Below are 12571 nucleotides of genomic sequence, written 5' to 3' on the forward strand. Positions count from 1 at the left end.
AGCAGGCTTTTCTCCAAACTGTTGTGCCCAGATAGATGTTTTCCAAAGGCATGTCCTTGCTTTAGAGTGTGTCCATTAACTTTCCCTGCAGTTCTGACACCTTCACCTCACACAGACTGGGTTGTAAGCAAATCCATCATTATCTGCTGACACTTTAAAATCAGCAGATTTAAAAAATAAATCTGCTGGCTGTGCAGCCATGGAAAACTGGGATTTCAAATTCAAGTGCAGATATTTGAGTCAGTAATTTCTAGGCTGTTGGCTGCAGGATGTGATGAAATTTTGGCTCCTGTTCAACACCTGAATGCCAGGATGCAGGTGGGAGATCCCAGTATAATTAATTACAGGGGAAAATTAAAAGATCTCCTAATCTCCCCTGACTATTGAGATCATCTTTAGAGAGTGTAACTGCATTGTATTCAAGCATTTAGAGGAAAATTGTTTTTTCTTCCATCATAATGTAGCAAAATAACCCTCCAATCCCTGTTCGACATGGCAGCAAACAGTTTATTTGTCTGGCTCTTTGAGACATTCAAACTGTGTGCCAAAACAGTTCAGATCTGGGTAATTCCAACACACATGTCAGATGGAGAAGATTAACATCCTTCAAAAGTGAGCTCATGGTCCCCTCCTATGACTTCTCAGGAAAGTCATTGTGACACTTTGGACTCCTTCTGCTTTATCAGGGTTCATAAATTCCTAAGAATGAAATTTCACCTGAGAGTCGTGAGTGAAGAACCAGTTCAAAAGTGTCAAGCTAACTAGAACCAGTTCAAAAGTGGCAAGGTAAGTACAATCAGTTTAAAAGTGGCAAACTAACTTGGATGATGACCCCTGCCTGCTGAAGGGAGTTTTTGTGCCTATTTATTCTAGTTGTTTAGGGAGGTCCTATCTGATTTGAAGGAGTTTCCTTTCAAAAAGAATAGAAACAAAAGTGAAAGAGAGCCAGGGCACTACAGGGCATTCTTGTTCACAATCAGGAGCTGGTTTGAATTCTGTATTTTTCCAGCCTCTTCATGGCTTTCTCTTTTTAACAGAAATATTTTATAGGTTAACATACCAACTGAGGAAAGATTTTTTCAAGACCCATATATTCCTTTTGTTGCCCTCTATCAGGCATAGTGTGTGTCCCTCTGACCTATCATTTTAAATCCTCCATGGGTATTTCTGATTTAATACTTATTTAATTAGTGCCAATCTTGCAAGGCAAAATAAATGAAGTATGATTTGAAAAGAGCAATGGGAAGAGCACATTCAAATCCATCTCTTCAAAAAATTATGAGTTCACTATCTTTCTGAAGATTTAAGATCTGAAAATTTCATTATGCAATGTCAAACAGGTTTTTTTCCACACTGACAAAGGACATTCCAAAAGTGAAACTCCAACCACTTCCAGCATTGAATGCACTGGAAAATCTTTGCTACTTTCAATGCTCACTTCCAAAATTAATTTTTGTCTCTAATAATTTTAAATTTATACTGAAAATAATTTGTTTTAAAGGCTCCAAGAGCTGAAAATGAGTGTTTTGATGAAATTTTGCCACAGTATAGCTGGGGCATTGACTCCAGTGGGAAGGAAGGATGTTATCATGCTTTTCAACAGAACCAAGTCATGTGTATTTGTGTAGTGCTAGACCAGGGCATCTCCCCAACAAAACCTCTGATATTTCCTGGCTCCTTCATCCTGTTAAAGCTTACTTGGTGAGCCATTTAATTAGAGATAAACCTTAATCTGTTCTGTGGACTTAGGATGTGTCACTTGGCATGCCAAGGAAACGCCTGGCAGGGGACCCGCCACACGTGTCCCCAGCAGTGTGACCAGTGGCAATGTAAAATGCCTCTGGAAATGTGCAAAAATGAAGGAAGAGTGACTTGGAAAAGTCCTTCAGTTCTCATTCCTCAGTGACTGCAGGGATGGGGGTGATGAAGATGTTTTCAGAGAGGATGTTTTCCAAGGCAGACAAAGCAGAGCTGACTTTCTGGTACGTAGCAGTTCTGGACTTTGATTTCTCTGCTGAGCAGCAAAGGGGCTGTGTTTTTCACCACAGCATGTAATTACAGTGCTGTAGCTGCAGAGGGGGAATTAAGCTGTTCCTCCCCAGCAGCCACCTGAATGCTGCTCTTGTTATGGGCTTTGTTACTTCAGCTATCAGCTCCCGCTGAATGTTTGGCTCTGAGAGCACAGTGGGAAATTCCTGTCTCCTCTCCTTCCTGAAGGGAAGGGGAAGTCCCTGCCCACCTCTGCAGCCTCCCAGTTCATCTCTGGGACACTGCAAAGCTCAGCTTCAGGTCATGAAAATCCTCAGCCTGCCGAGCCCCCCAGTCAAGCAGGCAGCACAGGGTTAACCTTGCAGTGTGCTCCTGAGCCCTGCACATGTGCTAGACAGATCACATCTGGCTCCTGTAGTTTGTTCATTCTTTTGTGGTCCCTGTGCCAGATTCCAACCTCATCTTTTACTGTCAGTTGTAAGCCATCTCAAATCCATGAGTTCATTGTGATTTGTACTGCCATGGGATCAGGATCTATTTATCACTGCAATACCCTTTTGGCCTGTGGTGTTACACAAACAACTGCAGTGGTTTGGCTGGCCCAAAACACACCTATGAATTAAATTAGTCAGACCTGACATCTCTCTTTTAATGCCCCAAGCAGTGGATTTGATTAAAAGAACAGGCAATATCTTGCATGGACATGCCACAGTCATGTCCAAAAGTGCTGTAGAAACAGCACTCCAGATCTAGCTTTGGATCTCTCCATTTGGATAAGAAAATACTTGACTAGAAATAAATACCTTTTGCCTCTTAATATACTGTATATATTTTAAGCTTGTTCTTAACTTTTGTCAGTTATATAGGGGCACTTCCAAAATACATTGTCCTTTCAGTGTGCTCATTATGAAATTGCTCTTTGAGAGATTTTGTATCATAAAATCACTGAATGATTTGGGTTGGAAAGGACCATAAACCTCATCCAATTCCAACCCCTGCCATGGACAGGGACACCTTCCACTAGCCCAGGTTACTCCAAGCCCCATCCAACCTGGCCTTGGACACTTCCAGGGATGGGGCAGGCTCAGCTTCTCTGGGCACCCTGTGCCAGGGCCTCTCCACCCTCACAGAGAATAATTTCTTCCCAATATCCCATCTAATTCTGTCCTCTTTGAGTTTAAAGCCATTCCCCCTTGTCCTAAAACTAGTATTTTAGCTCTCAAGCACCAGGATTGTCACAGGGCACATGCCAGGAAATCACCCATGTGTTACTCACTGAATGAACACAGTTGGTTTCATTAAGGTGCCCTGACTCAAGATTCCTTCTCACAGTGGGGATTTTTTAACACAAATCATTTCTGTGTCATTGCTTTAACCATGATATGGAATGCCACAACAGAGAGTTTCTGTTTGACAGAAAGGTCTGACATTTCAACGTTTCTGTTTGTCTTAGAGTGAAAGATTTCGGTTAAAGAAAAGTTTCTAAATACGTCATTTTGGAATAATTGAAACAACTTTATAATTGCAGTAATATATGTGCTCACTGTAAGGGATACATGGCTCTGCTTTCCTGTATTCCCCAGAGATCCCTGAAGTAGCAGCAACTCCTTTCAACTGCAGATTCCAAAGCTGGACCTGGCCTTGTGGCTGCTCCCTATTCACACAGCCAGTCGTGTGTGAAGCACTAGAGGATGCTCCCTGGCCAGGGCAGCAAAGGGGATGTTTATGGATGCTCTTAAGTGTTTTTCTGTGTTACACTAACAAAGTAATAATGTTGAAATAGGTTCATTGCATGCAGTCTGAGCTCTGGAGGGAGCTGGGAGGAGATCCATAGCACATCCATCTGCTTCCACATCATTTCAGAGAGGAAGAATTGTCCCTGGCACGCAGCAAAGCCTTGCTATGCAATCAACTTAAGCCTTGAAGCATGAAATTTGATTTTCTTTACCATAGGTAGGTGCTTTTAAACTCCACTGAAAATGGAAGACAAATATTTCTCTTTAGGGTGCCAGATCTCAGTGTATGAAGAGAAATTGCCTTCTTTTGAGGCTTCTTCTCAGCAAAACATTAGTCACACAACTGTCACACATCTTCATCTAGGCTACAAGGCTGGACTCTCCAGAGGCTTGTGAGTGGGAAACACAAGTCAGTGGAGCCCCTGCAAGACAGGGGAAACTTGAATTACTGGTGGATTGCTGGGTTATCAGTCAGTTGGAGCAAAGCTGGAAGGAAGCCTTGGCTGTGGTGAATATACCAATCACACCAGGGTGGTGATAAACAATCCATGAGCTTTATGTTAAAAAAGTACTGTATAAATGTCAATTGCAGGCATTATATTAGAATTTTGTGTATGTGCATCTTTGGTGAGCAGCTGGTATTTTCAGTGACACCTAACTGTGAAGGCATTTGCCTTCTGTCCTGAAAATGGGTGCTTATAGGCCAGGGAGCAGAAATTCCCCATAGCTACTGCCAGAGAGAGCATTGAAACAGCTCTGGGTCCATTTGCCACAGGAACAGAGACTGAATTGATCTGGAGCTGACAACAGATGGCAAATTTTGCCAGATGCAAGATGTTTTCTTGTGCTTCTACAGCACTGAAACTCAGTAAACAGAAAGAACTCAAGGAAGAATTGAAAGCAAAGCAGTCTCCTGGGTCTGTAAGCATTTCAGTTTCATCATTCCTACTCCAAAGTTGTGTAATATTTAACTGAAAAAAGACATTTATAACTATAACAATCTTTAACTAAAAGCAAACGGCAGTGTACTTCATCGAGCTGCAGTATATTTACTCTTGGACCAAGATTTTTTTGCCTTTTCTCAGTGATTTTCAACTTAAGCTAACATTGATTGGCAAAACAAGAACTTGAATGTCTGGGAATAAAACTCATATAACAAACACTTCCCTGGGCTCTTTGAAGCAGGATTTCCTTATTTACTTGGGAAGGAAGTTGAAAAAAGCTCCTGACAATAAATATCTAATGCAAAAAATCTTGAAGAAGAGAACATAACAATTTTTTTAAAAAAAACCCCACTGGTTTAAGAGTTAGTGATTGCTACACAGCAATCAATTTGCTTATTCTGGGTAACCACTTGTCTTTTTCCATTAATTTTTAGCTAGCCCTGAGATGTAACTTAATCCAGGAGTACTCCACCAAACAAACCCTGGAGACTTTTTCATATCTTAGCAGTCAAAACATTCCCAATTTGTTTCCAGCTTTGTTCAGTCATTACTCTTGTTTGTCTGTCACAATGGTGGTGGTGCTCTGGTCACAGAGTTTTTAAGTAATCCATTAACCAGAAAGGGGAATCAGGCAATGCAAACAAAGGCCATCTGAAAATAAAAGATGTCAACACTTGGAAGGAATGAGATTGCACAGGGGTGCTTTGAAACTTAGCAAAGTATCATCCTTCTTTGTTCCAGGTGGCCCCTCAGAGCAGAGTGCACAGGATTCAGGAATCCCTTTCACTTTGGATGGGGATTCCAGGTGGATCCTCCTACAGCTGGAAACACAAGCCCCTCAAATTGTGCACTCTCCTTGTTGGAGCTGCAGTTTCTGAACTGGGGAAAGGAGACACCGGGTCCTTGCAGGGAGGGAGAGGAGGCACCAAGGGTGAGCTCAAGGCTCCTGCAGTGGGTCTGAGGCTTTGCAAATCCCCAAATTCAGGCAAGCCTTGAGCCCCCCAGAGCCTCCTGCAGCCACATGTCCCAAGGTGTCCTTTGCAGAGCATGGCCTGCTCTTCCTGTGCCGTGCTGGATCAGGACAGTGATCAGTGGGGCCGTTGTGCAGATAGGTCACAGAGGAAGGGTAAAACCCCCAACCCCACTTTTTAAAAGGTTTGTATTCATTCTGACTTTTCTAGGAGTTTTTTCACAGCAGCAACAGCAAACCTAACACAGGGACACAGGTAAAATCACAACAAACTGCATAAGGGCAGAGAAGAATGGAAGGAAACACTTGGACCAGTTTTTCTGCCAAAGAAAATGTCCATGTGATGACATCGTCTTGATATAGGTGACCTTTTTTCATTTTATAAAGATTTGTAGATGTAATAAGAAAAAGAGAAAAAAAAATATCAGATTTTATGGTGAAGGAGGAAAGACTGGAAATAGATCAAAAGTATGTGCTGGGGGTTCAAAACATAAGCCCAGATATTAAAGTAATCCAGACTTGCCTGTAAAGTATTTTGCAATAGCAAAATAATTTCAAAACTTTTAAATGATGAGTGATGGAAACTTGTTTTGGCAGAATCAGCGCATGAGATTGCCTTGGAAAAGGCTGGGGAAGATGTTTGGGCCCTTATTAAAGCTGCATGGACATAAATAGATATGCAGGAGTACAACTTGTGGTCTATGTTTCATCCCAATATTACCTGACTGGGTAAGATTTTGCACTTCTGTAATATCCTGGATAAATCTGGAATTTGGGTATATACTGGTTAAGGATTTGTGGGGTTTGGGATAAGAAAAAATTGGAACTATTGCAACAGAATGTTTACATTAAAATAATTAATGCAAAAGTAATTTCTGTATAACTAGGAAGAATTATCACCAAAGGGCACTTGAAAAATAATTGATGACTGCAATCAGCCACTAAAATAGTTCTTCAGCACAGTTAGATTGTAAAAATACCTCCATAACTGACTTAATTAAAATAATTACCATGGGACTTGCCTTGTCTTAAAATAATATGCCCTTTTTTATGACTTGTGGAGGCAGGTGAACTTTATCTCCTTGTCTTCTCTGAGGCACCTGTCCAGTAACATATTTGGGACAATTAGGTCCTTAATCACCTAAAGAAGAAATATCACACTGGCAGCAGAGAGCCATTCCCAGCACAGAGGTTGTTCTGGTGTGTGACTCAAGGGCTTCATTTTAAAAAATGGACCTTAATGATGCAGATGCAGACTTGTGAAAGGAGAACACCAGGAGATGATGATATGGCTTCACAAAAATAACTTTCCCCCCTCTGCTGGTGTTGTTGGTGTCAGTGGCAGAAGCAGGATGTGATAATTGGGTAGGATCTGATGCCCATCTGTCCAGGCAAAGCACAGATGGGTAGAGATGACTGGGAGATGCAGTGAGGTGTTAGGTGTGCTCACCCCTTCTCAAAGGAAAAAAGCTCCACTTCTGCCTCCTTCCCAAGTTGTTCCTGACTCCATGGAACTCTTGCTGCTTACCTTGGATCAGCTCTGGTGCTCATCAGAGCCAGTACAGCTCATTATTCCCACAAAACACCTGAAAGTTCTCTTCTGGGCTGGCAGCAAGGACTGGCTCAGTAGAGAGCCCAGGGCAGTGCAAGGAGGGGTAGGAGCCATTGCCAGGGTGAGGATGACCCTTCCATGAGGAGGGCTCAGCTGCCCATCCATAGTGTTTTTGTCAGTGCAGAGGTTGGATCTGGCTCATCTTCAGGCACTGGCTTCTTTTAAGTTGATAGTTTGCAGGGAAAGAGTCGATGAATGGCTTTCTCATGACCCCTGCCATAAATTTTTAATGAGTGTTTTTCAGGCTGCTGAAACTTTCCTGTCAAAGAGATTAGTGGTGAAAATCCTACCTGTTGTGTAACACTCATTTTGGGGAGGAAAATACTCTTGATGAGAAACACAATGCTTATTGTGAGATTCTCACTGTTTTTGTTTTCATTTTCTTTGTTACTAGAAGCCCAATGTTTAGATTCAAGGTTCTCTGAAGGGAGTTGCCCCCAGAACCTCAGTTGAACCTGCTTTCAGTTTCTGCTACGTCTTGAAGTGTTTTCCAAGCACCAGGAGAGCCTGTGCCTCTGGGAGGTCTCACCTGGAGCCAGGGAGAGAAATCACCAGCAGCTTCCCTGAACTGGTGGTTTGACCATCCCACTGGCAATATCCATTTACAGCTCCCACTTCTTTTCACTGTGTTTGAAAGAAAAATTCAGTTTCGCAGACAGGTTTGTAGTGTGGTCACAGAGAGGGTTTTGCTGGCCTCCTCCAGAGCTGAGGGGGTGCAGGGCAGGGTGAGAAATCCCATCCAAAGCTGTGGCCTGAGCTGCCCTTTGGTGAACAGGCTGGGACCGTGGGTCAGCCCCTCACACACTTCCTTCCACCTCAGCTTCCCACACCAAAAACAGGTGTAAAAATGTGCTGCTGTTACCCCTGCCAGCAGCCAGCTGTGCAAAGGACATCTGCAGGGAGCACAGATCCTTGTCCCATGTGAAACCTTTCACAGAGGTTCAGAGGGGGCCTGGGGAAGCACCTCTGGCTTGGCTGTGAGCGCCATGAGGTAGATGTGCATTTTTAACATCAGACCTTTGAACTCACTGTCATCAGCTGAAACAGGAGAATGGAGAGTGAAATTGCCATCTTTATTTGAGCAGTGAGGCTGCTGTAGAGCTCATCGTGTTTGCCAGTGCTTCTGTTCTGCTGATTGCTGATAGATATGCAGATTTTATTTAAATTCAGGGTAGGGAAGACAGTGAGGTGATGTGCAGACAGAAGGGTTGTTAGGATTGCCCAAGAGCTGTTGGCAGTGAATACCCAAAGAGTGCTCAGCTGTGTACATAACTTTATTTTCTTTTTTACAATGTGCATTCTTAAGAAACATTTACCACCAGTGGAAGAGGTGCTCTTTAGTTTCTATCACTTAAAACTTCTAAAGTGTCCACAAGCAAGGGATGGTTCTTTAGAGAACTCTTTTTTAGCATCTGGTTGTGAAACAGCAACTTCAGTGCCTTTGCAAGTTACTGACAGGGAGGAAGCTAGAAATATTTTTAAAATACCCTATACATAGCCTATTTATTTTGTTCACTTCCTATTTCCTTGCTCGGAAATTGTCTCAGGGACACTCCAGGCTGTAACTGGGGATGCACAGCAGCTCTCCCCAGGCTGCCATGCCTCCTGCAGGCTCAGATTTGCCACCTGTGGCCACATTGAGAGTGAATCAAATTCTTTCAGAAATAATTACACACAGTCCTGGAAATGGTTGTGTGCAGGTACGGCAAATCAGATATGTCCTGAATATTTACAGTAGTAATCTGTTTGTTTTCTTGTGCTTGCCTGCATGGCTACACAGGCTTTTATTCTCCACGGAGCACAATAGCTGCACGGGGATAGCAGAGATTGCTGTGATAATATGCTTGCAAATCATTAGCAGGACAAAGCACTAAGGCCGTTTGAAGATTCCCACAAAGAATCCAGCATGTCTGAGTTAAGCAGGGGAAGGGCTGGGGGCAGGGTCTGGGGGAGGGCTACAGCAACAGAAGATGGAAGCTGGCAAAAGGAGATTTTTTGCTATGCAGAAATGTTGGTTTATGTATATTTATTTTTTTTTTACTTAGAGATGGATAATTGAGAAGCATTTTAAAAACTTTTATTCTATTTTTAGTCTTATGAGAAGGGTGAGACAATACAGATGTTATAATTCACACTATCACAATCAGAAGCTATTTCTTAATTACAATACACTATAAGTGTTTTTAATCTACCAGCTTTAGCTACACTATGTTATAAATGCTTTAAAGCTAATAATCTAAAATTACCTCTTGTGGGTCCTACTACAATGTGTCTTTCACAGTTCTGTTTTTCTCTTTCATAGTCCACAAAGAAAAGCAGATGTGAACACAAGGTTTGTCCAAACTCCCTTTCCAAGCACTGCTTCCAGCCTGCTGAGGAGGCACGTTTTTGTTTTGAAAGAGCTGAGCCAAGCCCCAGTACTGCAGAACTGAAGCTCCTGAGGTGGGTTTTGATGCTGCATCTGCCTAAGCTGGCAGAGGAGTCCCCTTCTCTCCACAAACCAGTGCCAGCTTTCCTGCCCCACTGAGTGCTGTGCAGGAACAGGCTCCCACCCAAACAGGACCAGCGCTGATGCCACCCAAATTCAAGTCTGAGTATGGATCAGCAATGCTCATCTCTGAGTGTTGCTGACATACCATATGTCCCTGAGGCTGATATGAGCATATCCTATGTCATGATATGACATAGGATATGCTCATATGTGCCTGGGGCTGGTCTCTAATTCCCAGCATCAAAAACAACATTGCAGGAAGAACAAGAGCAACACCAGAGTTGCAGGAGTCAGGTTGATTCTGTTGCCTTTGGGAATTTTAATGCTGAGTCTGCCACAAGGAAAAACAGCTGGGAGAAGCTGGGTGCAACCACTCACCAAGTTGCTTTAGATTTTAAGTTTCCCTGTGTTAAAAGTGAATCAGTTTTCTTCAGCACTGCATCTTTTTGAAGGTTAGAGACAGTGATTCACAGAGCCATCATTGCCTTACTCAGAAAAGAAGCTGATGCACATCAAAATAGGTTTAATAAAATCTTTCCTCCTGTTGAAGTCTCCCCTTCAATCAGAGAGAGGCAGAATTGCCAGCCAGCTGACTGCCAGGGTCTCCAGAGTATGGTTCTTAAAATGCAACACAGGAAGTTCCCCAAATTTAAAAAATGTTCCAGAGGCAAGATTTGTAGGAAAAACCCAATAACTTCTGCTTCATTTGCACTTAGCAAACCAAAGGAGGGGCCTGAAGGGTAGGCTGCATTCCTTGCTTGCAATCCTGACTTGCAGTGTGTCTGACTTAGGCTGTGTTTGATCCTTGAGGTCACATAGTGGTTTTAACTGCAGATTTTCATGTGAACAAAGCAGTTCAGTGATGCTCTGTGTTTAGGCATGACTTGCCAGCACACAACAACTGGGGAATGTGTCTGCAGTGTGACCCTGCAGCTGCTGCTGCTCTCCTGCCTCCCACTAGATAGAAATTTGTGAGTTATTTGCTCTACTCATGGCCCTCCTTAGAGCCAGGCCTGCTGTAACAGCCTCCATGGGCCCAGAGCTCTTCTCTTGTCAGTGCTCATGATGGAGTGCATGGAGAGAGAAGAAAATTCCCTGTGACCTCATGATTTCTTGGTAAATCTGGCTGATGGCTGCACCCTCCCCAGAGCAATAGGCTGACAGGTCCCCACAGGTCTGAAGAGAAAACATCTTGTGTTCCTTGCCCTTGGTTTTGGGTTTTTCTGAGCTCTGAACTTCTTATTGGAGTTGTTGGGGTTGAAAACTTACCTTTGTTTTTTTAAGGAGCAAACGTGTGTGAATCTGTGCTTGATTATTCACCTGTTTCTGAGGAGGTGTTTCTGAGGACTGCATCAATCAGGGGGAGATGTGAACCAAGGGGAGATCTGCCAGCTCAGAGCTCCTGGGAGCTAGGCTGGGCTCTTTGTCAGGTTTCTCCTCTGACTTTAGCCACATTATTCAGCTTTTCTTCCATGCTGTGTCCCTGTCTTCAAGGAGACCACCAGGTGGAAGAAATCCCATAACCCAGTCCCCCACAGAAGGATTGTGGAGAATTCATGCCTGAAGAGCATTTTGTGGGAATTGTCTTTTAAGACTGAATTATTGAGGCATTGACAAACCTCTGCTTTCTTTTCACAGGGAAGGAATGTAAAGAGAAGCAGACGGCTTAAAAACACTGCTAATCAGATAATCCTTGAACTTGGTGCTGCTCCAGACCTGCAGTCTCCCTGTCTGTATGGACATAGAGGTCTATACTATTCCATGAATGAATGCACACTCCTACCTAAACCTGCACACAGACATTTAAATATATGTGTATATTACAGATCTAATTCCTCCCAGTGTATGGTAATCCTGGTTTGGTGCACTTAGCAAAACTTTGATTTATTGTGCTTTGAATACTCTGGATGACATTCATCCCCACATGCTGTAGTTGAGACAAATATGTGTTTTGCCTGTAGGACACCTGCTATTACACTTTCTTAATGTGGAGAATGTTCATTTTTCAGGCAAATACTTTTCATGTAGCTCTCCAAAATTCTTGTCAGGTTACTTTCCTGTTTCTGACAGCCTGGAGCAGAGGTGTGGTATATGTTTAATGTGTATTTACACTGACCTGGAGAATTGGCAGTTCTTGTAAAACATCTTGTATTCACCTCTTTCTTTTTCTCAGCTTTGTGTCAGTAGAAGGTGTAATATCCAATCTGGCTTCCAAAGTTTCTCACCTAATTTCTGCATTTTGGTGGAGTCTCAGCTGTTACAGCTGAGTGCAAAAGACTTGTAAGGGTAAGAGAAAGTGAGCAGTGTGTAAGAGTTGGGGAATCCTAGATATTTATCTAACAAGACATTCATCTTTTGAGCAGAAATGTTCATGTGCAGGAAGCTTTAGCTGAAGTAAATAGAAAGGCTTTAGGCTGTGCTCAGATTAAGACACTATTTCTTCACCCAGCAGTATCAATGCTGACGGAGCTGTGTAGCAACAGGAGGATTTGTGCTTCATCCTGACACAGGCAGCTCCAGCAGAAAGGTCAGCCAGTGGTCATATCATGGAGCTGAGTGCTTTCACAGACTGAAACTTTGTGCCCCAAGGAGCACAAAGGTTTATAAAGTATGTGGTGTGGTGTCTACTTTTGAAATCCAGTTTTCCAAAGGCAAAAGACCCCCAACATATATATATATATAAAAATATAATAATACAAAGACCCCCCACATACACACACACACACACACACACACACATATATATATGTTTCTGAAGCATTTATTCCTGGTCATGGCAGTTTAACCCTGCTGTGGCTCACTTCAATGCTGTGAGTGTGCTGAGTGAAC

This window comes from Melospiza georgiana, chromosome 10, assembly GCF_028018845.1.
Source record: "Melospiza georgiana isolate bMelGeo1 chromosome 10, bMelGeo1.pri, whole genome shotgun sequence".
In the NCBI taxonomy this organism is placed as follows: domain Eukaryota; kingdom Metazoa; phylum Chordata; class Aves; order Passeriformes; family Passerellidae; genus Melospiza; species Melospiza georgiana.